Consider the following 23,781-nt stretch of genomic DNA (forward strand, 5'->3'; position numbering starts at 1 on the left):
TAATTTATATCTAATCTTTCTTTTCTAGATGATTTATGTTACATAGTTTTATTATTTAATTTTAGTTGTAGTAGCTTTGTACCGACACTACTATGTCGTGGGATGATTGTGGATTTTTTATCTATCTACTAGACTATGATGACTGGTTAATTATTATTTCAAGTCTAAATGTTGATTTTCAACTTTTTTTCTATTTTCCAATAAGTTAGCCCATTACACATAGCTTTATCCTACTATTTGGCTTACCTACAGGCGAGATAAAGTAGATGCCATCATGGCTGGTAAATTGAGTAATTTCAAATTGGTGTTAGACCCTAGGTTCACCGGTATTGTTGGTACAAAAGAAAGTGTCTAATCAAGTCCCACAGATCGAAATGATGACATTCATTTCTTATATTCAGGATGCTATAGGACATTCGTAGGATTTTTTCATATTTTTCACTCATTTTGTCCTAAATGACTGAGTTGGTTTCTATAGCATTCATTTGGTTCACTCTTTTCTAGATGGCTGGGACACGTGCTACTTCTACACGAGATGAGGGTTTCGCAATCGAGCCTAGGGATCTTATGGCTGTTCATGGATGACCTATAGGTTGTGGATAACCTGTCATGATCCAATTTATGTATCATGATGGCTCATACTACGTCCCGCCAGTAGGTAAGCCAAACCATAACCTAGAGCTAACACAATGGGTTAATTTAGTAGGAAATGCCCCATATTTACCAAATTCAATGAACATAAGTTAAAATATAAACCAAGTGTTCTAAATAGAAAAACAATCAGCACAAGAATACCAATCCAAAGACCAGGTAGAGCCTGTACAAGTGCATCTAAATGTTAATAATACAACCCAAGAGATTTTGAATATTGTCTATACATCTGTCTCAATACAAAAGAGTAAATAATAATAAAATAGACCGAAATTGGCGACTCTAAACACCAAGAGTTTACCCTATATCCAAAAAATTAACTCTGCACAAACAACGATCATCAACGATAGCTAGTACTGGATTTGCACCAAAAAGGTACAAAATTTTATTATGAGTACAAAAAAAAGTGTACTCAGTAGGCATCATTGGCCAACTGAGCTAAATCATGATATATAATGATGTAATGCAAGATGGTCATAACTAAGTCAAGGTAAATATTCGAACCCAAATCATCTGCATCATTACTATAGATAAAGAGTAAGCAAATTGAATAACAACTGAACATGAGGCAACTACATACAAATACCACTATACATAAGAGATAGACAATTTGGAATTATAATGTATAATTAACCATTAGCAGAAGCAAACACGAGTACAAAGTTGGCTCCCATATACCTACTGGTGCATAAAGTAAAGAACTCATCACAACATCCCATACTACTGGAGAGTAGATCCAAGAAAAGAATAAATCAGTCAATCAGTCAATATTAACACCAACCTCAACGTTCTTCAACCATTATTTTACAGCGTACCATAAATTATTCATTTTCTAACATTCAACATTTTCCAATACAAGACAATATACTCACAATCTTAATATCACCGTTATTTAATAGTATTACCATCTATGTATACCAATCACACTTTACTACCTAGGAAATTCTCATTAACTAATCCATTTACTTACTAGCCATCAAATGACTTCGCATTGTTATTTTACAACTATTCACCACATAACCTCTTATTCATTAGTTATCATCTCGCAATTAATCACCACTAACCAATTTATAACAACTAGGCCGTATTCATCACAAAGCAATATTTTAGAAACTAAGCACCATTTATTAACTATACATCACCACTAATTTAATTATTATAATGAACTAATAATCATAGTTCCTAATCATAGTTAGTCTTAAGCATCATTATAGATTATCCATCATTATCACTAGCCATTTATACCCCTATTCATCATTATCGCTACTACTAGATTATCCATTAGTCATTATTAGCCACTTAACAATGTCAATCACTAAACCTCATTTAATGCTAAAAATCAACTATACCACTTAATGAACATTGTCGCTAGTAGGCTATAATTGGTATCCATAATATCAACAACATACCCAAATTATACACAACTATATAAATATGCATATGATTACCTATAACACCCCACATTTTTGAGCTAGAGAACGAATCATTGTCCTTATGTGTAAGATCTAATCCCATGATTTATATTTAAATTCAGGTGTCATGGTCTTTCTCCAAGTGTATGAAGTTATTATGAGGTGAGAAGTGTTCATGGAAATCACTTAGAGCAAAGTTGAGCTAAGAATATTTCATTCATCCAACATTTGATATTTGATTCTACACGTGTCTACTTTGAAATTGTATAACTTTTTATATATGTGGAATTTTTTAGCTCAAGACCCACCAAATTGTATATAATTGAATTACCTTTCCAACGATACTAATTTTGCCTAAATGTAATAAGCGGATGAAAAATTATGGGATTTTCTGTGTGAGGCAGTCAGCCGACATGATAGCGGTGCGATACATAGGCAAACATGTTACGGAACTATTTCACCCACTATTTTCAGTTTCTAATGGGTCTAGGGGCACTTTGGTCACTTCTCATCATCTAAAATCCATCCATAACATAAAATTTCAGCCCCAAGAAGCATCAATTCCCTTTTTATTCAATTTTCTCTCAAAAGAAACCCTAGCCTCCACCCAAAAACAAAATTTAATTCTTCTTCCCAAATATCAAGAATTAAAGCCTTCCAATTCAAGATTCTCCAGTAAGGTTTCAAGATTTAAGGTTCAATTATTCAAATTAAACAACTTAAGGTATGTGGGACTATCCTTAAACTCCATGGGCATGGGTTTTAACGTTTTTATCAAATTTAAAGATATACAACAATTTTTTCAAAAAAATGTTTTGATAATGATTGAATTATATCCTTAGTTGTAATGTAACACCTCATAGAATTCTCGACTCAATACCACTCTTAGTCGTATGTATAGAGAGCTTACATCCTGATTTTTTTGCTAATTGTTAAAATACATAGTCATATTTATGAGCTATTAACTTTCATGATTTTTAAATTGATCTTTCAACCCCGAGATGTAGATTTTTGAGTTTATTCATGATCAGGGGTGTAAAAGAGGTATTTCAGGAATGTTTAGGATTTTTCAGACAATGTTTGAGGCATGTTTAGATGATCAAAATAGTGGGTCAATGCAATGTTGATGCATCACGCTAGGAATCATGTTGGTAGACACCGGCGTGGTTCATAGTTTAACGCATTAGGAGCCCAGTTCTTATTACTGATTTCTGGGTTCAGGAGGGTAAATCAATCTTATTCCCTCATTTTATCTTGATATGTGAACCAATGTTTTCTCATTGTGCTCTATCCTCAGAATTCATGTTTTGTTGTGTTTCTTCTAAATGACTTTCTACTTATGATCCAAACACTTGATATATGGAACACTTCATGTCTATTTTATCATGTCTTCATTTCATCTCCCTCATTTAGTAGAGTAACGGGTATGGGTTATAATTGACTAGTGTTTCTCCTATTTATGATGCTTGTTCTCGAGTCCCTTAATAACCCTACATATGATAGTATGATGGTGGTTGTGGAAGCATGGTTATGTTTTAGGTAGGGGAGTAGATGTTCTTGAAGGTGAAAAAAATTAATTGAATTCTCGAGCTAAGGTTATAGGGGAAAGGGAAAAATAAGGAGATGAACTTTTGTGGTATGAAATAGCTAAGAACGAGAAATTTGGTAAAAATATTTGTGAGAGTGATCAAAATTGTTGGTCTTAGTGCAGAGATCCATGTGGTAGGGGTAGTAATGATTAGGCTTGAATGTTGTGTTACTGAAAACATAAACTTATGTGCTATGTGGTTAGTACTCTCTAAATTAAATCTTGAGTGTGTTGATGGTAGTGATAAGGTGAAAAATTTTTCATAAAGGGATGTAAAGTACAGGGCCCCGTAGCTTAAGTTAGCACCTTTTTACTCCGAGTTAGGCTTCAACATAGAAGTACTAAGTAGTGGGACTCAAAATTCTTGTGGTACAAGTGTGATAGGAAAATTTTAAGTTGGTGAGTGTGGAGAATATTATTTATTGTTTGGGGTGTAGACGATTAGTGCCTCTAAGTTTAAGTCTATTCGTGGTACCTTGTAAGGTAGAGAATGCTTCTAATCCTATCTTTCTCGAAATCTTATTTCATCATTAGTACCAATATAAATTAGGTCTATGATTATCGAATAAACCTGTGCCTTATGTTCCGATGATTATGATTCATAACACTCATCTGCAAGATATTCCCTATGCAAAGTCTCGTTATCCCATATTTAGTGCTTTCACGTTTCATTAAGGGTTATCATCAAGCTTGTTTGATGTCTTTGCATATTTTGTTAAGGAAAAATGTTCAATGCAAGGTTCCGTTCTTCATTCTACTCTTTTAGAGTCTTAACAAGTTTCTACCCATCATTCAGGGATGAATGATCCCAAGGGGGAGATAATATTTAAATTGTTTAAACAATATACCTAGAGATCGAACGATAGTCCCTAGAGATCATAACTTCCTCCCTTGTTATGAGGTATATTGTTTATTTAAATTGTGGTTGATTATAAATGCATGGACCATGATTTGAAATTTTCTCAACATTATGATGATTAGCATGTTTTGTGATATGATGAGGGGGAAGTTTTCTTCATATAATTAAACTCTTTCCATTAAGAAGAAGAGTTTCATGTGATTGAACAATTAACATGACCGCCACATGTGTTTAAGTATTGTAAAAAGAGAGTAATTGCATAAAGATTTATTGAGAATTCAAAATGATGACTCTCTTATGATGTTATAAATCTTTGGTGGTCATTTACATATTTTGAATGAGATGGGCTATAAAATTGATACGATATGAATGACTTGCAAGTCTGGGTATGACGATACCCGATGAAGATACACCCGTAAGATTTTAAGCATTGAATGATTTTATATATGAAGCATGATATTTAAAGAAGTAAAATTGGGTCTAAAGAGAGGTAAATGGTTACCCAAATAAAGCATTTGAGTGTAAGAGCTAATCGTCGGAAATCGAGTTTTGCCGATTTGGGTGATATGATTAGTTAATGTCAATGTATACTTGTCCTTGAGACACTGGTATACTAAAATAGAAATTAGGACTCCAATCCTTGTGGCATACTTAGATTGAAGGCTTGGCCGCCGAGTCAAAGGCAGATTGCATATAGATCGTGGGATTGTAGAATTGAAGGGTGTACTATCTATCTCAGGATTAAGATAAAGTATGAGTCTTGATTTCAAGGAAATCATTTTGAAGATTCTAAACTATGGCATGTGTTTTACTTATGTCATTGTCATGTTTTATAAAATGCGCTCATCTATATTATGAAATAAAAATGCTATTTTTGGATTGTTTCACATACTAGTACATATTTATTGACCCCCTATATTTCCGAATCTAAGGCACAAATCTCGAGTTTCTGCTAAGTAGTTGAGTTGTTTTTCAGAAGTTGCAGTTGATGAGCCTCCCTTATTTTGGAAGGCCTAGTTATGAGTTATTGTATTATATTTTGATTCATGGTCTGACTGGGGCCCTTATCCCAGTTTTATTAGGTATGTTGGTTCTTGTACTATTAGAGATTTTGCATACAGGTGTCATATGTTTTTAAATGTTATGAACTCAATTTTGTACTATTTAATTGAATTAAGTGATTGACCATGTTTCTGTATTTATTGTCTTTTCCACGTTTCTTTATAGTATATGAATGTTGTGTATGATTTCTAGATAGAGAAGTGTGCTCGGGCCTTCATGGTTTGGGATGTCTGTCATGTTCAGGGCCTCAGTTCGGGTCTTGACATTGCACTATATAAGGATAGCCAGACTAGAACTGGTAGATGTATATGTAGGCACATTAATTTAATCATCCTCTGTCCTTGCCGGGTATACATTATAATAATCAATATCCTCTGATTGTATCAGGTATCGACATCATCATAATATCCTCCGACCTTGTCGGGTATCATCACATCATTATAATATTCTCTAACCTTACAGAGTATCATCACATTATCATATAATCCTCCGACCTTGCCTGGTATCATCACATCATCATAATATTCTTTGTCCATACCGGGTATTATTATTATATTATATTCAATATTGATAATAAAAAGAAAGCCCCAGAAGGGCTAAAGTAAAGAATAAGCCCCACGTGGGCTAAAGTAAAGAACAACCCACACAAGGGATAAATTAAGAAAACATAAAAGGAGAAGCTATAATAGCATACCTCCATATTTCTTCGTTCATCATTAATGTAATAATATCAATAAGTGTATATAAATGCAACATAAATATCATTAATTATAATCAAATAATCTTGTACATTATACATGATCATAACTATAAGCATTATCATTAGTAATGTCCTACAAGTAACCTATTAACTGACCCACCATTAGAATAAAGAAGGTTTATCCCTAACTTGAGTAATAGCAAATCCATGGCATAATCTATAGAATGGTCAGTAGCTTCTTTAATACCATATACAATAGCTCATTGCAAAACCATCAATAATTATAGTCAATTAGACCATGAACATCAGTTCTAATGGCATCACCATGATTTACTACAAAGATCGATCAATATTTCCTCAAGGGGCATTGTCTAGGCATTTCATACCTATGGGTCTCACGAGGACTACCTCAATCTTGACTTAAGGAGGGTCAAGGGCCCACTTCTAAACCCCCCAATGTACCTTCTAAATTGATTTCTACCCTGATCTAGGCTAAGGTATCTAATTCAATTCTTAGATGTATTGCAAGCCATTATTAAGTCCAAGGTACGTATCATACTGAAATACTATAACTAAGTACATTTAAACTAAAACAACTTTATTAGAGTAAGAAACTAAGGACAATATTTCCCTATGCATGAATGACAAGGTCACTCCAATCTAACAAGAGTAATTCTAAGCATTCTCATACTAAATATAAGACATTAAGTTGAATCCATTAAGTTAAAGAAAATAGGCTAGGAATTTCAATATACGGGTCCAGAGGACCTAATGATGAAACTGACCCCATGTCTTGCATAATCATCAAACTAACACCTAAAACCCTTCAAATCTAAAAAAATATCACAATTATACTATGACAAAGCTCATTCTAATAAGGGATAAACCTAACCTACCTCAATTATGAAGAATACTGAACAATCCACTAAACCTTACCTTTTTCCTTTCGAGATTCTGCTTTAATATGCCAAGATATCAAAAACAAATTCTACACTATAATATGAGAATATCAATACCCATATTGCACCATTGTGCTTCGGGTACAAAAATTATGTTAAAACCATATGTGGGTCCTACTCACGAAAAACATATTTTTTAGTTCAAACCGTAATGATATAAATCTCATGGAATTAAAATCATCAAAAATAGTTGAAAAGCAAGCTATGTTTGGGGTAAAATCAAGCCTTAAAGGATTTGGGGCTTTTGTAAAAAATTCAAGGAATTCAAACATGCATTTGAAGAAATTTTACCTTAAATCTAATGATATTACCAAAATATATGTTAATCAAGATCTAAAGTCACCTCAATAACTCAATTTCAAGTTATCACACTCTTTTAGGGTCTATAGGTCTCAATGATCAGTTAAAAATGCCAAAACATGGCCTAAAGAGTCCTTTTATACACATATTAGGTGTCCAGGTGTGGCTATCGCACAACATGGTTTGTGATCAAACTGCTAAAGTGTAGGAATCAGTATGGACATTTTCATACTCCCTTTTGAGGTTGTAGTACCCTCTCTGACAACAGATATTTGCTGAAACATGGAAAATTTCTGAGTTTCTGCAAAGGCCTCAAGATTCATTTGGAATCCAATTTATACAAATGAACTATGTAACCATACTAAATTTGACATTCTGGATGCAGTGGAGAAATCATATTTTATATCCAAGGTTGTTTTGATCAAATTTGGATCGCACACCTAAATTTCTAATTTTTCAACTTCCCAAATAATAAGTCAAAATAAGCTAGGGTTAATTGAGACCTAAAACGATGATTCACATAGCCTAAACTTGATACTCTGAAGCTGCTGGAACCATCAAAATTTTCATCCAATTCTTTTTACTGAAGTCTTTGCTTGGTTGACATTTGGAACCTACAAAAACTTTTAAATAGAGAATTGGCTCTAAGAACCACACAAACTTCTCAGTAATTGAAATGTCAGTTCCAATAAGTCATAAATGACTTAGGTTGTCAATGGAAAATATCCATCTATAAAAGTAAGTGGAAATATGAAAAATGGCCAAAAGGGTCATTATATAACCAAGGGATGTGTCCCATCTAGGGGCCAGGATAGGTTGGCTTCACCAGCCCCTATTTCTACTCCCATACCAGCAATTCTTCTACCCCAATAAGTGATAGACCTGGGACCATTCTAGACTCCACCAAGGTTTATTTATTCTTTAGTTCTCAAAGATGACTTGGTTAAGATTTTATGATTGGTTTGTAGTATATTATCTGATAGTGTAAAGTCTGTAGGTAAGAGTAGTGCAGAGGAGGGGGTGCAACTTATAGCAAAAACACCCAAAGTTTAGGTACCTCTTGTGTTGATGGTTGTATACTCGATACTTTCAAACTCAGTAGTTGCTCAGTGGATGGTTTCCTAGCCTTCTATGCCTGTTGAGGAATAGATAATGTTGGGTAGGTTCATTAAATCGGCTCCTCCTTGGTTTTTTGTTACACCGAGAAAGGATGCGTATATTTTCTTGATTATTTATGAGAATAGCCTCTAAAATTTAGGCCTATTTGAGAGTAAATATTTAGATTACACTACTTTTCAGTTAGATTTTATGGCTCAGCATTGGTGATGAGGTTATCTTTATTCTAGGACAATTAGCTAGATCTCCCCTATGATATGGACTCAAATATCTAAGATATTTTTGGAGATGTATATGCCTCACAGCCTAAGGGATTATTTGAGAGATCATTCTCGAGGTTGGATTAGGGCTCCACAATTGTTTTAGAGTATGAGGCTAAATATCATGAAATGGCAAGCCATGCTACTTTTATTCTAACTACTGAATATGACGAGTTTGTTTTAGTTTCTGGGGTTTGAGATTTCTCCTTCATATATGTACATAGAGTTTTGTTGTTACGGTTAGGTCTTTTGCTGGGGTTTCTAGTCATACTCATGTAATTAAGGGGATGCATCGGTATGACCAAGGGGAAATGATAAGAGGCCATGATATTAGGGTAGTTTTAGTTGGAGCCACAGTGTCTTAAGATCTAGAGGAAGTAGTTGTCAGGGTAGGTACCCTTCATGTCAATTGTATGAGCATAAGGGTCAGTCTATAGTCTAGTTTAGGCAAAACTTTAGATTTTTAATAAATGTCAGTCTAGTTTCAGTGATCATCTTGGATATGGTAGTGGTCAGTATTTGATGGGTTCATTTTTTAGTTATTCTAGTCATGACAGTTATTCTGGGTCATCCAGATATTCTAGTTTTGGTACAATGCTTGGGGTATGTTATGGTTGTAGAGATTTTAGTCGTTTCTTGAGAGAGTACCTTAATCGTGGAGTGATTATTCCTTATTCTTAGAGTGTTCCACCTAAAACGGTAGTCTATCCCTCACATAGAGGTAGTATGCATAGTTATAGGGGTGGTCCCTATAGTGCTCATGAAGGATCTCAGGTAGGTAAGGTAGGAGATCGGTTAGGATCCCAACTAGGTAGCGAGCATGGTTAGTTGTATGCCGTACCTGCTAGACCTGAGGCTAAGTATTCTAATGCAATTTTCCTAAGTACAATCTTGGTGCACTATCAGATGAATTTTTCTTTATTTAATATGGAATCCACGTATTGTTATGCATGAGCTTATTATGCCCCATGGTCAAAGTACTTTTAGGATTTATTATCTGTGACATTATTTGTATCTACTCTCATCGGTGATTCTTTAGTAGTAGATTGAGTTTTTAGATCATGTGTTGTGTCTATTTGAGAGTTCGAACTCAAACTAATCTTATAATGTTAGAAATGGTGGATTGTGATGTGATTCTAGGGATGTGATGCGTTGGCTTCTGGACATCACATTTAAGACTTTTAACTTGGAATAATTGTAAGTTCTTAAGTAACTTTGTTGTTTTCTACTGTACTTCATTTGATTTTGTAGGAAAAGTGAAGATGTTAGAAAACCAAAAAAATCAAGAACAAAAAGATGAAAAAGCAACACCTTTCGGTGCAGGAGCAGATAAAGAGGCAATCAGAACCCTTTTCGCTCCCGAAGCAACCTTACCAATCTGATAGTTTCTAAGCATATGGCTTGAGTGACCACAACTTAAGCACCTGTCCCTCCACTCATCACAAAAACCCAGATGCAGATGACCACAAAACCTACAAGGAGGACATGATGCTGAGTGAGCACCACTAGCTTAAGATTTGGCATCTTGTGCCCTTAAGTTGTCGCCACCCTACTGACATCTATCATCTGATGGTTTCAGGTAAAGAGCACTAGATATGGAGAAAGTACAATAACTCTCCCACTATTTCTTTTGACACTTACCACCATACCTACCACTTTCTTGTTGGCCACTACCCTGCACAGAGAACCTAAACTTCTTACCCTGTCTTTCCCCTATCTCAACCTGCCTTTTCTTTTCTTCCTCCACTTATTACACGTGAACAACCAACCCAGAGATATCCATGTCCTTGATTAGCCATGCATTCTTACTTTGAAGGATCAACACACGAGACAGTACCGAAGAGAAGTTCCTCATTCTGGTTCTCATATATGACACTATCTACGAAGCTATCAAGATAATTGGTGAAACTTTAAGGCATACTCCTTGACCGATATTGTCCCCTATATTATATTGAAAAATTCCTCCATGTTCATTTCCGTTAACTGCTGAGGAAAGAAGCCGTCCAAAAATACATCAGAGAAAGTCTAACACCAAAATTACTTAACATCATCCCTTTTCTATATCCCATTGCTCATACCATTGGTACGCCACGTCCTTCAGCTAATAGGCTGCAAACTCCACTTCCACTATATTCATGGCATTCATAATTTGGAAGATATTTTCCATTTCATATAGAAAACCTTAAGGATCCTCCTCCACCTTAACACCAACAGAGCTTTGAGAACTCAACTTCATGAACTATGCAACCTTGTGGCATCAAAAGATGGAATAGTAGATGCACCACGCTCGGCCTGAGAAGGCAAGAACTGAGCAATCATATGAATAGACTAACAAACCTCCACATTCATCACATCATCCTAAGGAGGACAATAATGAAACGATAGAAATCTAGGAAAATTAAGAACTTGTCCACTAGACTTGGTATGGATCCCCTGAGTAGAGCAAGTCCCAACAATGTTGTCTAAATTTGGACAGAAGATTTTTTGTGAGATTTAAATCATCGAGGCATGATATGAAAAGCAAAAAAATAGGAATTATATTGGATTTCAAGACCTTATACTTTACCACATGAATTAGAACACAAGAAAGAGAGACATTGTTAAATGTATCAGAGCCTCTCCCTTATAAGTGCGGCATGCTACACACCCTTTATAGAGACTCTACTCGACATGGATTGGTGGACTATCAAGTGACCAAGAACCTAGGGATTTGATACCAATCTGACATGACCCAAACTAGGACTTCATCATGTCGGGGGCCTCAAAACCAACCTAGATCCAAGATCACCCCCAATAACCCACCATGAATGCCCTACATCCCAAAAAAAATGAGTCCAATATATATATATATATATATATATAATCCAAAAAAAAATGGAACAAGCATAAATCTAATTCAGTAAATCAGTGTTAGAACCAATACCAATACCAATGCCGAGGCTGAAACCAATGCCAACACCGTCCATACAAACCTATAGTTGTCCCATAAAGTCTCTATCAAAATGTAAGAGAATATCCAGTCGGGACATGCCCTCAACCATAGAAAAAACCAAAGTCTAAAAATGACCAAAGTACGTAAGGAATCCATAACATGAAATAGAGCCAACTAGTCTATGAAACCTTACCACTTAATACATGTTGATCCCAAATTCGATCACTGAGTAGGACTAGTAGTATGGCCGGTTCCTATATCACGTAGGGATACAACGCCCAAAGATAAGTTAGCGAGTGAACGCTAGCATGCACTTAGTATAAGGATAAAATAATTTCAACCTTTAAAACCAAGTAAAAAACCACATCCATTAATAGCCATACATATGTATAATCCATATAGGGAAAAAGAACCGGGTTTAAGATGCCTATAAAACCATTAATATGGGTATTTATAGCTTGACCATCCTAGAATAACCCATGCGCTATATGGGTCCAGTGTTACCACCTGAATAGGCCTTGATGTGTGTAGCTGCATGAACCAAAGATACTATAGGAGTAGGGGATTCCCGTGTACCCTTCGCTCTCCATAATACATATATACAAGTGTAACTTAGGGGATTCTTGTGCACCTCGTAAGTTTAGTCTATGGTCGTCATGACCAATTCTCATATCAGTAAACATGATTTCTAGTTTCCTTCCCTTATATTCACACCTTCACTGTTAGCAATCATACCCTGTCATTATTTGCCAATTAAGACAATTAATATACAACCAAACTACTATTCCGTTTATATTTACCAAGGCTATAAGAAGTGGTATCGTCATACGACTACAGGATTGTAAGAAATGGCCTCAGCAAACCTTTTTAAAGGGTTCCTAGTTACCCAAATATTACATTATCATTAAGTTTACTCGGGGAATTCCTATGTACACCAAAAGTAAGTTTATTACTTAGTTTTCTTGGGGATTCCCTTGTACCCGACAAGGCTTTAAAATAAAGTAAACCATGACCAGCAAGACCTTACCATTAAGCAATTTAAAACCATCAAATCTAATTTAAGTTCCGTTACAAAGTTAAACCATTCAATAGTTTCATCAAAAGTCCAACTATGTGACAAAAGCATTCTTATAGGAATTTTAACAAACACATTGGGGGCATATAGTTTCCAAAAATAAAAACCAAGTACAAATCAACCAATCCCATCCAATTACATGTTCAAAAGACCATTATAATATGTAAACCATAGGTAATAAACTTGGTAAAATGATAACAAACCATTATAACCAAAACCCCCAAAGTATAATTCAAAACCCAAATATTATCACATTTTCTACAACTAAAATAATTTATAATACATGCCTTTGATTGGAGCTAGCTATGAGGAAGGAGTAACATGCCTTAGATAGTGAAGAATATTAAGAGAAACCACCCTTTTAATCCCCAAATTGACCACCTTGAAGAAAACTCTAGACTTCCTAAACACAACAACTTAAGAGAGATTTTAACAGAGTTTAGAGTGTTTAATTGATTGCAAATATGTTAATGAAGCCCCAAAATATGTATAATGTCATGGGGTTCGAAGGAGTTAAAAGGGGAAATGTCCAAAATACCTCCAACTTAAACTGTATAAATTTCTCATTGGATGATATGACTACACCACCTAAATGATATCCTATTATATGAGTGGCACCCACCATTTGTACCCTAGGCATCCCTTGGACCCCCAACACGGTCCAACATATGACCATCAAGGCTATTAGTACCTAAGAATATGACCAGTACCCTTAACCTATACCTATAATAAAATTAAGTGGGGTGGGTACTGTCAAACATGCAAGCACCAAGGCCACTCGTATCTAAGCATACAACCAGTACCCTTAATTTGTACACATAATAGAATCAATAGGTATTGACACTGTCCATCATATGAGTTAGACTATACCATTCGTACCTTATCCTCATGACCCATGGTGAGCCACTCGTACTCAGATTAAGTGAAGGACCAACACAACCCAGTGACCCATCACCAAAAATATGACTCATACCCTCTCTAGTTATATTCATACCAGAAACTAATCCACCCAACACTAGACAATATATGACTGGGTCACCTGACCCATACCAACAAAATACAAATAGTATGGTAAGTCGTATGATGTCCGAAAATTCTAAAACCCAGTAAGTTTCCAAGGGTCAAACTCAGGGTATTTCAAGACACTACTAAAGTGGTATGTTGTTTGATAAGTAGTACTATTTAAGAGGCGAAACCTCTTGTTGAGTGGAGATAGTTGCATAATATTCCCTATTTGAAACCTTTCATGATTTTCATCCTAAATATTACTACTTTAAAACACATTGTGCTTCGGTATTTATTGAAAAATCATAGTTGGATCTAAGGGTTAATATTTTTCTTTCTTCTTGATCCTATTCCTATTAGTAATTCAAAAGTGCTAGCATAAATCTCCATTATTATTCTCTCCATTATTATGCTCCATTAGAATTATTATTTTCCATTCTTTCCTTGACTATTTTGGAACTCGATTTCGAGGCTCAGCATGCTCAAATTTTGAGTATAAAATCCTTGTCCCATGAGGGACACAATTGCAAGTTTCATTCCAAATTTTGTAAGTGGGACCCACAGCTAATTTTTAACTCAATTTTTGACTCAAATTATAAATTTACAATATAGGTATCATTCGTCTCATATTGACCCCTAGATTATTATTTTGATAGAGTATTAGTAGTCAGAGGCTTTAAAGAATAGAAAAAGCTCCAATTTAGAGTGTTGTGAGATTGCTCTTTTGCATCCAGTTATGTTATTATGTAGCTATTCTTACACATTGCTCATTTAAGGTATATGTATGATAATTTTCTTAATTATTTGTTTGATATTATGGCTGAACTACTCTCTTTCAGTATTTATGATCCGTATGCCTATTTATGGGACTTAGTATAGATTTTTTCCTTAAAATCCTAAATCTTAATAGTCTTTTTTCCTTTTGAATTTGGCTCAATGTCATGGTAACTTTGGGAATAAAGTCAGATACATTATCCTAGGTTTGGGTAGCTACCTTAGTTTGGGTTTCTCGAGGCATATATCTATTTTTACTACTTCTTTATGATAATTAACCTTAGGATATCATATTTTCCTACTGTAGATGACTATAAAATACTCAGGTCATGTATTATTGAACTAATAATTTGTATGTGATTAGTTTGATTGCTCAATTGTATTTGTTTGATTTTATATCCTTGGTGCATTGGTATTTTTGCCTAAAGCACAATTTTATGACTTCAAAATAGGATTTTCGAATACTCTAAATGAACTTGGTTGCCAAAAATGAGAATAAAATATTTAGGCCTTGTGAACTTGGTTTCCAAATAGAAGAACTAACTATTTAGGACTTCTTTGAATGAAAGCATTTTATTTTACTACTTAATTACATATTTAGCCACAGTTTGATTCTAGGCATGCATTATCATTGATTTTTATTTGGAATTCTGGTTAATTTTTGTTAAATTTTCATGAATCTAGTTGGAGAAGAAGTATACCATATTGTTATTGCAAATAATGGAATTCATCTACATTTACTTACTATTTTTCTTTTGTTATATTTATTATTACTTTTCGTCTATATCCAGTATGCTTATGTCGGTCAATTAGGCTTATTTATTATTATGTATACCTTTTGGGCTAATAAGAGTCTCTTAAGTGGGTATTCTAAAAAATAGACCTAAATTAGAGTCATTTTCAAATTTGAGCCCCAAATAAAATGGCTTTGTTAGAATAGCCTTTACTTGTTAAGTCATATTTTTTAGACGAAAATACCATCCTCCAAAATATTCGTTGTTCAATCTCTTTCTTTGTCTTTTTATTCAAAATTCCAGAATCAACCCATGTGATGGCTCTCTAAAGCCCGAGGCTACGTTGCCCAAACTGTTAAATTTCATTCTTTCCCTCTTTCTTCCAAATTCCAGAATCTACTTTCAAATATTTGCACAATTGAAGTTTGACATAAAGGTTCTTCAGGTATGAAATTATTCATCAAAAGTCATTGTGGTAATTTTAGCTTATTGATGCACTGTGGTAATTTTAGCTTGTTATATAATTAGCATGTTGATTTGATTTTTGGGGAGGTGAACGTAAGCTAATCTTGGGATATGCTATTGTTGTAGTAACATATTTACCATTGAGGAATTCCGTTGAACAGGTTATGGGGAGTTTGTTATTGCGGTTATAATTGTGTTTGAGTAGTTGTGGGGGTTGGTCTTAGAGGGAAAGGTCATTAATATGGGAGTTGACATTGATCGTAACATATTTTGGGAAGGACAAACATATAAGGTCAAGGTGGTACAAGAAATTAATTCCAAGTATTTCAAACTAGTGGTATAATTAGCATTAGAAGATGATAAGGAATTATGTCGAACAGGTTGTAGGGACTTTGTTATTGTGATTATAATTGTGTTTGAGTAGTTACAAAGGTTTGGTCTTTAAGGGAAAGACTGTGTTTTCAATCTCGTATGAATCCATCCTATGTTTTAGAGATTAAAGAAGCACTAACTTGTTGATTCTAAGAGAGAGCACCTTAGCTATTAGCTTGTATAACATAGAGCACCAAGTAATGGGTTTAAACTCTCTAATTGTAGTAGGATTTGGCACTAGAAGAGAACTACAACCACCAAAATATCTGAATAATAAATGCATTTATGAAATAGGGGTGGAGCCAGGGTCCTATATCACAAGGGCCTTCGTGAAATAATTACGCCATATATATAAGGGGAAAAGTATATTTTTATGTATATATAGTAGATACTGAATCCCTTAATTTCTTTCGTGTGTTGCCTATTTATAATCGGAACTCCCTTAGTGAAAGTCCCAACTTCTCCACTGATGATAGACCATATTCAAGTGCTGGGTAAGTGAAAATAACTATACTTTTAGGTTTGGAAACTAATTCTGATGGAACTTACCTTAAAAATGAAGATTGTAGAGTTTCTATCCTTTCATAAAGTTAATATCATATACTTTAGGTAAAGACTAGATGAGCAATTTCTAAGGCTGCAATCATTGAAAATGACAAATCAAATAGCTAACCTTTTAAACCTCTAAAGTCCAGTGTGTTCAATTTTCTTGTTCAAGATGTGGGGTGAATGGTGTAGCCATCAATAACTATTTTCCTAGTTTCCAACATGAATATCTTGTGAGGGACTTCTAATTCGTGCAGATGAGTTTTCCAATTAGCTGTTAGATTACTCCACACCATATTTTAAAGACACCAGAAAATGTCTAGCACTTTGCTAGATTGAATCCAAAAACAACACGCACACAGAGTATTGTTAACTTTGTTTTAATATTTTTATCAATTCAAGATTGTGTTTTTATGCTATTTTTGGTTCTAAATTACGGTCATATGTACAAGCAAAATATCAGGATGACTTATGCTCTCCGACGAGTTAAGGTTTCATTGTTTGAATTCAGATAGATTTAAAACTCCATACATCCCGCATTGTATTCTTGAGATGTAAGTTGTGCGTGCATGAAACCTTAGGCTAAAAAAATTTTAAAAAAATATGAGTTTCCAACTTTTGATCATTGACTATATCTTCTATTATAGGCCAATATCTGATATTTCGGGTGATCTTTCTATAGAAGTCAGATCAGCCTGTTTTGCTCTTCACAAGCTACAAAAATAAAGTGTGCAATCTTTCTTCTGCTCTTGTAATTTAATCTACAACTTCTCATAATCAATGCAATGCTCAAGTCTATGGAAAAATAGAACTTGTGCAAAGAAATGACTAGTCTAAAGTACCTTGAAAAAGATTGATGTTTTAGCTGTTATAAGTAGGCTACCGATATCAATACAGCTACGTTGAGGAGAAAAAAAAGTCAATAGCCAGATGAAAAATAAAACTACAGAACTTAAGTTTGTACTTCATGTTAAAATTAAGAAAAATGAAAGAAGAATATCTTGGATACATTTCTAATGTGATTGCTAATTTGTCATTATTTGCAGTTCCCTCTGGTTTCGCGAAGTGGAACAATTAGAAAGTTGCTGCTAGAGGCGAAGGATACAAAGCTTTCAAGAATCTATCTTACTGGTCTTCCTGGCAGATCTAATGCATTTGAACTTGCTGCAAAGTTCTGCTATGGAGTGAACATTGAGATTACCATTTCAAACCTGGCATTACTCAAATGTGTAGCTAGGTTCATGGAAATGACAGAAGATATCTTTAAGAAAAACTAGGAAATTTGTACTGAGGTATTCCTTAAGGCTGTGGTTTCTCCAAACATATCCAACTCGATATCTGTTCTTCATCGCTGTGAAACATTATTACCAGTATATAAAGAAGTCAATCTTGTTAGCTAGTTAATAAATGCAATTGTAAACAATGCCTATAAAGAAAAGCTAACATCTGTTTTGTAAAAGATAGAGTATAATTTTCCACCCAAACCTATTCAGTGCGTTAATTCAGAGACACCATCAGATTGGTGGGGAAAATCACTCGCGATGCTAAATCAAGATTTTTTTCAACGAGTTCTATTGGCAGTAAAAATAAAAGATCTTAAACAAGACATTATCAGCAGAATTTTGATAAATTATGCCCAAAATTCTCTTCAGGGCTTGTTCTTCAAGGACCCTTAGCTGGTTAAAAGAAGTTTCTTGGATTTGGATTTGCAGAATAGACAAAGGATCATCATCGAAACAATAGCTAGTTACTACCAACACAATCCAGGAAAAGTGTAGTGCCAATGGCTTTTCTTTCAAGTTTGTTAAAATCTGTAATAGCAACATCAGTATCGACTTCCTACAGGTCTGATCTAGAGAGGCACATTGGTCTGTATCTAGATCAGGTAAATCTTGAAGATATTCTCATACTTGTAAATCCACATGGAAAAAGTTTGTTTTTTAATTGCACTGATTAGATTATTAACATATATGCAACTATTGCCTCATGGGCAAGAATTTAAAAAATTGTTGAAATTAAAAACTTTTGCCCAAGAGGCAATAGTTTATTCTTTAATTGCACTGTTTAGATTATTAGCATATATGCAAGTCTAAAATTTTGCCCAAGAGGCAACAATTTATTCATTAATTGCACTAATTAGATTATTAACATTTATTGAAATCTTGCCTCATGGGCAAGACGTAGTGAAGAAAAATATTAAAATAGAAAACGTCTGCCCAAGTGGTAAAAATTCAATCTTTAATTGCACTGATTAGATTATTAACATATATGCAACTCTTACCTCATGGGCAAAAGTTTAGAGAATTATTGAAATTGAAAACTTTTGCCCAAGAGGCAACAATTTATTCTTTAATTGCACTGATCAAATTATTAACATATATGCAACTCTGGCCTCATGGGCAAGAGTTATCTTAGAATATTGTTGAAATTGAAAACTTTTGTCCAAGAGGCAAAAGTTTAGTCTTTAATTGTACTGATTATATTATTAACATATATGCAACTCTAGCCTCATAGATAAAACTTAGTTTAGAAAATTATTGAAATTGAAAAAAAAAATTCACAAGAGGCAACAATTTATTCTTTAATTGCACTAATTAGATTATTAACATATATTCAACTATTGCCTCATGGGCAAGACTTAGTTTATAAAATTGTTGAAATTGAAAAACTTTTGTCCAAGAGGCAAAAGTTTATTCTTCAATTGCACTAATTAGATTATTAACATATATGAAACTCATGCCTTATGGGCAAGACTTTAGAAAATTGTTGAAATTGAAAACTTTTGCCCAAAGGCACCAATTTGTTATTTCATTGCACTGACTAGATTATTAACATATATGCAACTCTTGCCTAATGGGAAAGACTTCATTTAGAAAATTGTTGAAATTGAAAACCTTTGCCCAAGAGGCAAAAGTTTATTCTTTAATTACATTGATTAGATTATTAACATATATGAAACTCATATCTCATGGGCAAGACTTAGTTTACAAAATTATTGTATAAATGTTATATTGTTTAAATTAAGAACTTTTACCCAAGAGGCAAAAGTTTATTCTTTAATTGCACTAATTAGATTATTAACATAGATGCAAATCTTGGCTCATGGGCAAGACTTAGTTTACAAAATTGTTATACTGTGATTATAAATATCAAATACAAATTGTTACTAATATTTTTTTGCTCAACAAAGGTTTCAATATGCATTTTTTATGGCGCTTCAATCATTGATTTACATGTTTTGCCCAAATAATATTGGATGAGCTAAAATAAGGACCTAGTTAATAAATGCATTGGTTCAATATGCGAATTTGTTACCTCTCTCGCACTAGTATTATTAACAATGACACTCCTTATTCTCGAGACCAACTGATAAAGTTATTGTTTTAGAGGATACATATATAAATATATGAAGGCTTTTTAAGTATGTCTATCAAGATTCTAGTTATATTAGTTGTTAAGTATGTTATTTGTACAAGCTTTTAATCACTTAAGATTTAAACTGTTAAGAAGAAATTTTAACTTTCTAATGTTTATATTCAAGAAAAGTATGGAAAGCAAGATATTTCACAAAACACCAGCAATGTCAAATAATGTACATGAAAAAAATAAACACATGGTTCTCTCAGTAGCAAAAGAACTCAAAAACACCCTTCCCCCTTCCCCAGAGCCTGAGATAACATATGTTGCGCACACATCAATAATTTCATTCAGCACAACTACTGGCAAAGCATGTCGTTCCCCCTCATGTATTCTTCTTATCTTAGAACTAGGCTTCTTACAGAAAAGAAGCTGGTTCACATCTTGCAGCATTGATATATTAGACATGTTGTACTTTCGGTGCATGCCAGTAAGATTCCCAACTGCTACCTTCTGATGAAAAGAAACCATCAATTTTGAGCATTCCCTATCGCAGAAAATAAGGAACACAATTACACATCTTTGTTTATTCGATAAAGGGATGTACATTTATAAGTATCTTTAAAAATAAAATATACTTACAAAATCTTTTTCTTTCTGTAGTTTTTATGCTTCTCGCAGGTTGCGTTCCACTCCCAGAACAAACCTAAAGTGCATTGAGCAGTAAAGACAGCTACAGCAGGAAGCATTGATGGTGGGAATCTAAGCATTTCATATTCAACTATACATAGCTTGATCGAGAAAAAAGACATAAGCTCCACCTAATTTAAACAATGATAAAAAGTTGTATGAGTAGTGATTTAGATTGTTGCATTACTCTTTTATCTGACAAAGACATTTAACCGACCTTCTTATCATACTGAGAGGCTATAAGAAACCACCACATAAACACATAAGTTATAGGTATGGTCATGTTGAAATGTAAGGAATTAACCATAAAATTCTCCTGTGGATAAGAAAACGATTGAAATTATTTAGAGAGGAAGAACAAAATGGAGATACAAGTCCTGATAATGTAAGGTTTTGTTCTTTAAACTAACCATTTTAAGAACTTCTTTTCTGGCATAAACCTTGTCAAAGATCAAAATTAGATCCTCCACTATAGGAACAGAAACTTCTTCATACTTGTAGGTAAGAAGCAAAGCTGTTATTCCAACAAGCTGAAGTTTTTTCCTAATCACTTACTGAACTGCCAGAAATCTATCGATGAGATTCATATTCAAATACAATGTCTCCTCCATCAATTTAAACTTGTAGTGAACCTATAAATTGGATTAGACATTAAATGATACCTAAAATTGTGACATTCTTCTTCATAAAAATCAGAAATGACATACAACATCAAACACTATATACCTCAATCAGTCAGTCAATGAGGATGCCTCTCATCCTCTCATTTATATCAAATTATTGTTCCATATAGTTTGGAGGGACCCAGCCAGCGATCTCTAATTGAAAATGACATTAAAAGAAAGGGGTAAAAAATACATCTCCATTTCTTTCCAGATTTCCAATTAAAATTGAAATAGTAATCATCCTTGATAGAATAGCATCACAATAGAAACAACCTAAGTATGCCCTCCGTTTGTCTATATATCCTATGTTCTGCACCTATTATTTTACTGACTAAAAATTACTGTCCATATTGAAATTAAACAAGCTTTTATGAGTAATTTGGCAATCTATTAAGCGTAATTAGATCCTATCCAAAAGAATTAGGTACGAAGTTGAAAAATATGGGAATTCTGCAAACTCTACACGTCATAATCCTAATGAGTATGTACAACAACAACAACAACAAACCCAGTGTATTCCCACACAGTTGGGTAATAAGCATATACAAGTTACAAACAAAAAAAAATTCTAACAAACAAATAGGGAGAGTGAAGATAACATCTCTACCTCAGCCTTCTTGTAGTAAGAATAGATGTCATCAATGTATTCCACTACAATGAGTTCTTTTTATCAGAACTATCTATGTCTACAACTGACCAATATTCTACATCTTCCATCTCAATTTCCTCATCTTTAATCAAAGATTTAACACATTAATGGCAATCCATAAGAATTATATTCATAACCAAGATATATAGATCATATAAGCTTACCATCCTATCAATTTCCTCCATCATTTCTTCAGTATATTGCACCAATATTGGCACGTCAGAATAACCAGTGGCCTTATAATCTTCAACATCGATAATAATGCAGTCTTCTATTTTATTCCTAATTGGTACCACTGGGATTGGTGGCTTTGTTATCAGTGGATATACAATGTTAACAACAACTCAATTAAAAAATAAACTAGGAGGGGATAGACACTATACCTCAACTGTTGGTTTCTACTCTTTGTTCGCGATTTTTACAGCTAACTTCCTGAAATATCAGTAACCCCACATACAAATTAAATATTACTCTATCTTCAACTCTAACTTTATAAATTCTATGCCAAGTGCCTACTTTGTATCATGCAACCAAGAAATCAGCAAAAACCTTATGATCGGACAATGAATCGAAACAGGAGGGATCTTGTTAATAACATTAGCTTTGTTTCTATAATGAAATGAAAATAAAGTTAAAACTAGTAGATAAATCAATATTAAATAAAAAATCAAATAAACCCCTTTCGCCCCATTAACTATACACCTGACTTTACTAGTGAATAGAAAAGTTACAACTCTACACCAAAGTTACAAAGATTGCAGGTAGATATTAGGCAATCCAAATATAGATTAGGATAGAAAGTGATAATACCATGTCATTCAAAGGTCGACCATAAGTTGCAAGTGAATAAAACCACTCCTTCGAATCCACAACACAAGAGCCAAACACTAAACATTCCTGCAACACATCTTTTCCTTTAACGTATATATTTTTGTTACTTAAAATACATGAAAAATGAATACAATTAGAATATATGCATTACCATAAGTACAAAAATCACAAAATGAAAAGTTGAAAGATAGTAAACGTACCATTTTGACTCATTTAATCCACACTCGATGAACGCCCAAAAATCAGTGTTCAATCTCGACAGATTATCAAATGCTTCAATATCACAGATGAGAGAATGCTTCTAATAAAAAATGGATTGCAAAGCATACAAATCAAAATATGCCATATATGGTACCTAGTTTCATCAAATTTCTAAAAAATCCTTTCTCTAACAATGACAACTGTGTGTCATCCAAAAAGCAAGTTATCGTTGTATGATAATTTGAATCCCCTCTCCAATGGGGGTCTGAAAAGAACCAATCATTAGGATTAATAAAGCACTCGACACGATTTGTCTTGCTAGACATGATTACCAAAATCTGCAGAGTTATAAAGATAAAAACAACTATCAAATTAAAAATTAATTAAAAAAATAAGAATCAAGCTGCAAAATAAAATTTATTGGACAAAAAAATTGACCCAATGGATACATAAAACACTCAAAATCCAAATCTAAACAACCTACTGACTGGACAATAGTGAGATCAGTGGGTAGAAAAAACACCCACAATGCATTTTCATCAAGGTGATGTAGATAGAAAACATACAGTTTATAAATT

At 33.8% G+C, this 23,781-nt stretch overlaps 1 pseudogene; it reads right to left on the bottom strand.

The window, feature by feature from the left end:
• Window positions 1–20,374: 20,374 nt before the first annotated feature.
• LOC107857898 lies at window positions 20,375–23,529 on the bottom strand (annotated as a pseudogene).
• Window positions 23,530–23,781: the final 252 nt, after the last annotated feature.

This window comes from Capsicum annuum, chromosome 1 (genome assembly GCF_002878395.1).
Source record: "Capsicum annuum cultivar UCD-10X-F1 chromosome 1, UCD10Xv1.1, whole genome shotgun sequence".
Classification (NCBI taxonomy): domain Eukaryota; kingdom Viridiplantae; phylum Streptophyta; class Magnoliopsida; order Solanales; family Solanaceae; genus Capsicum; species Capsicum annuum.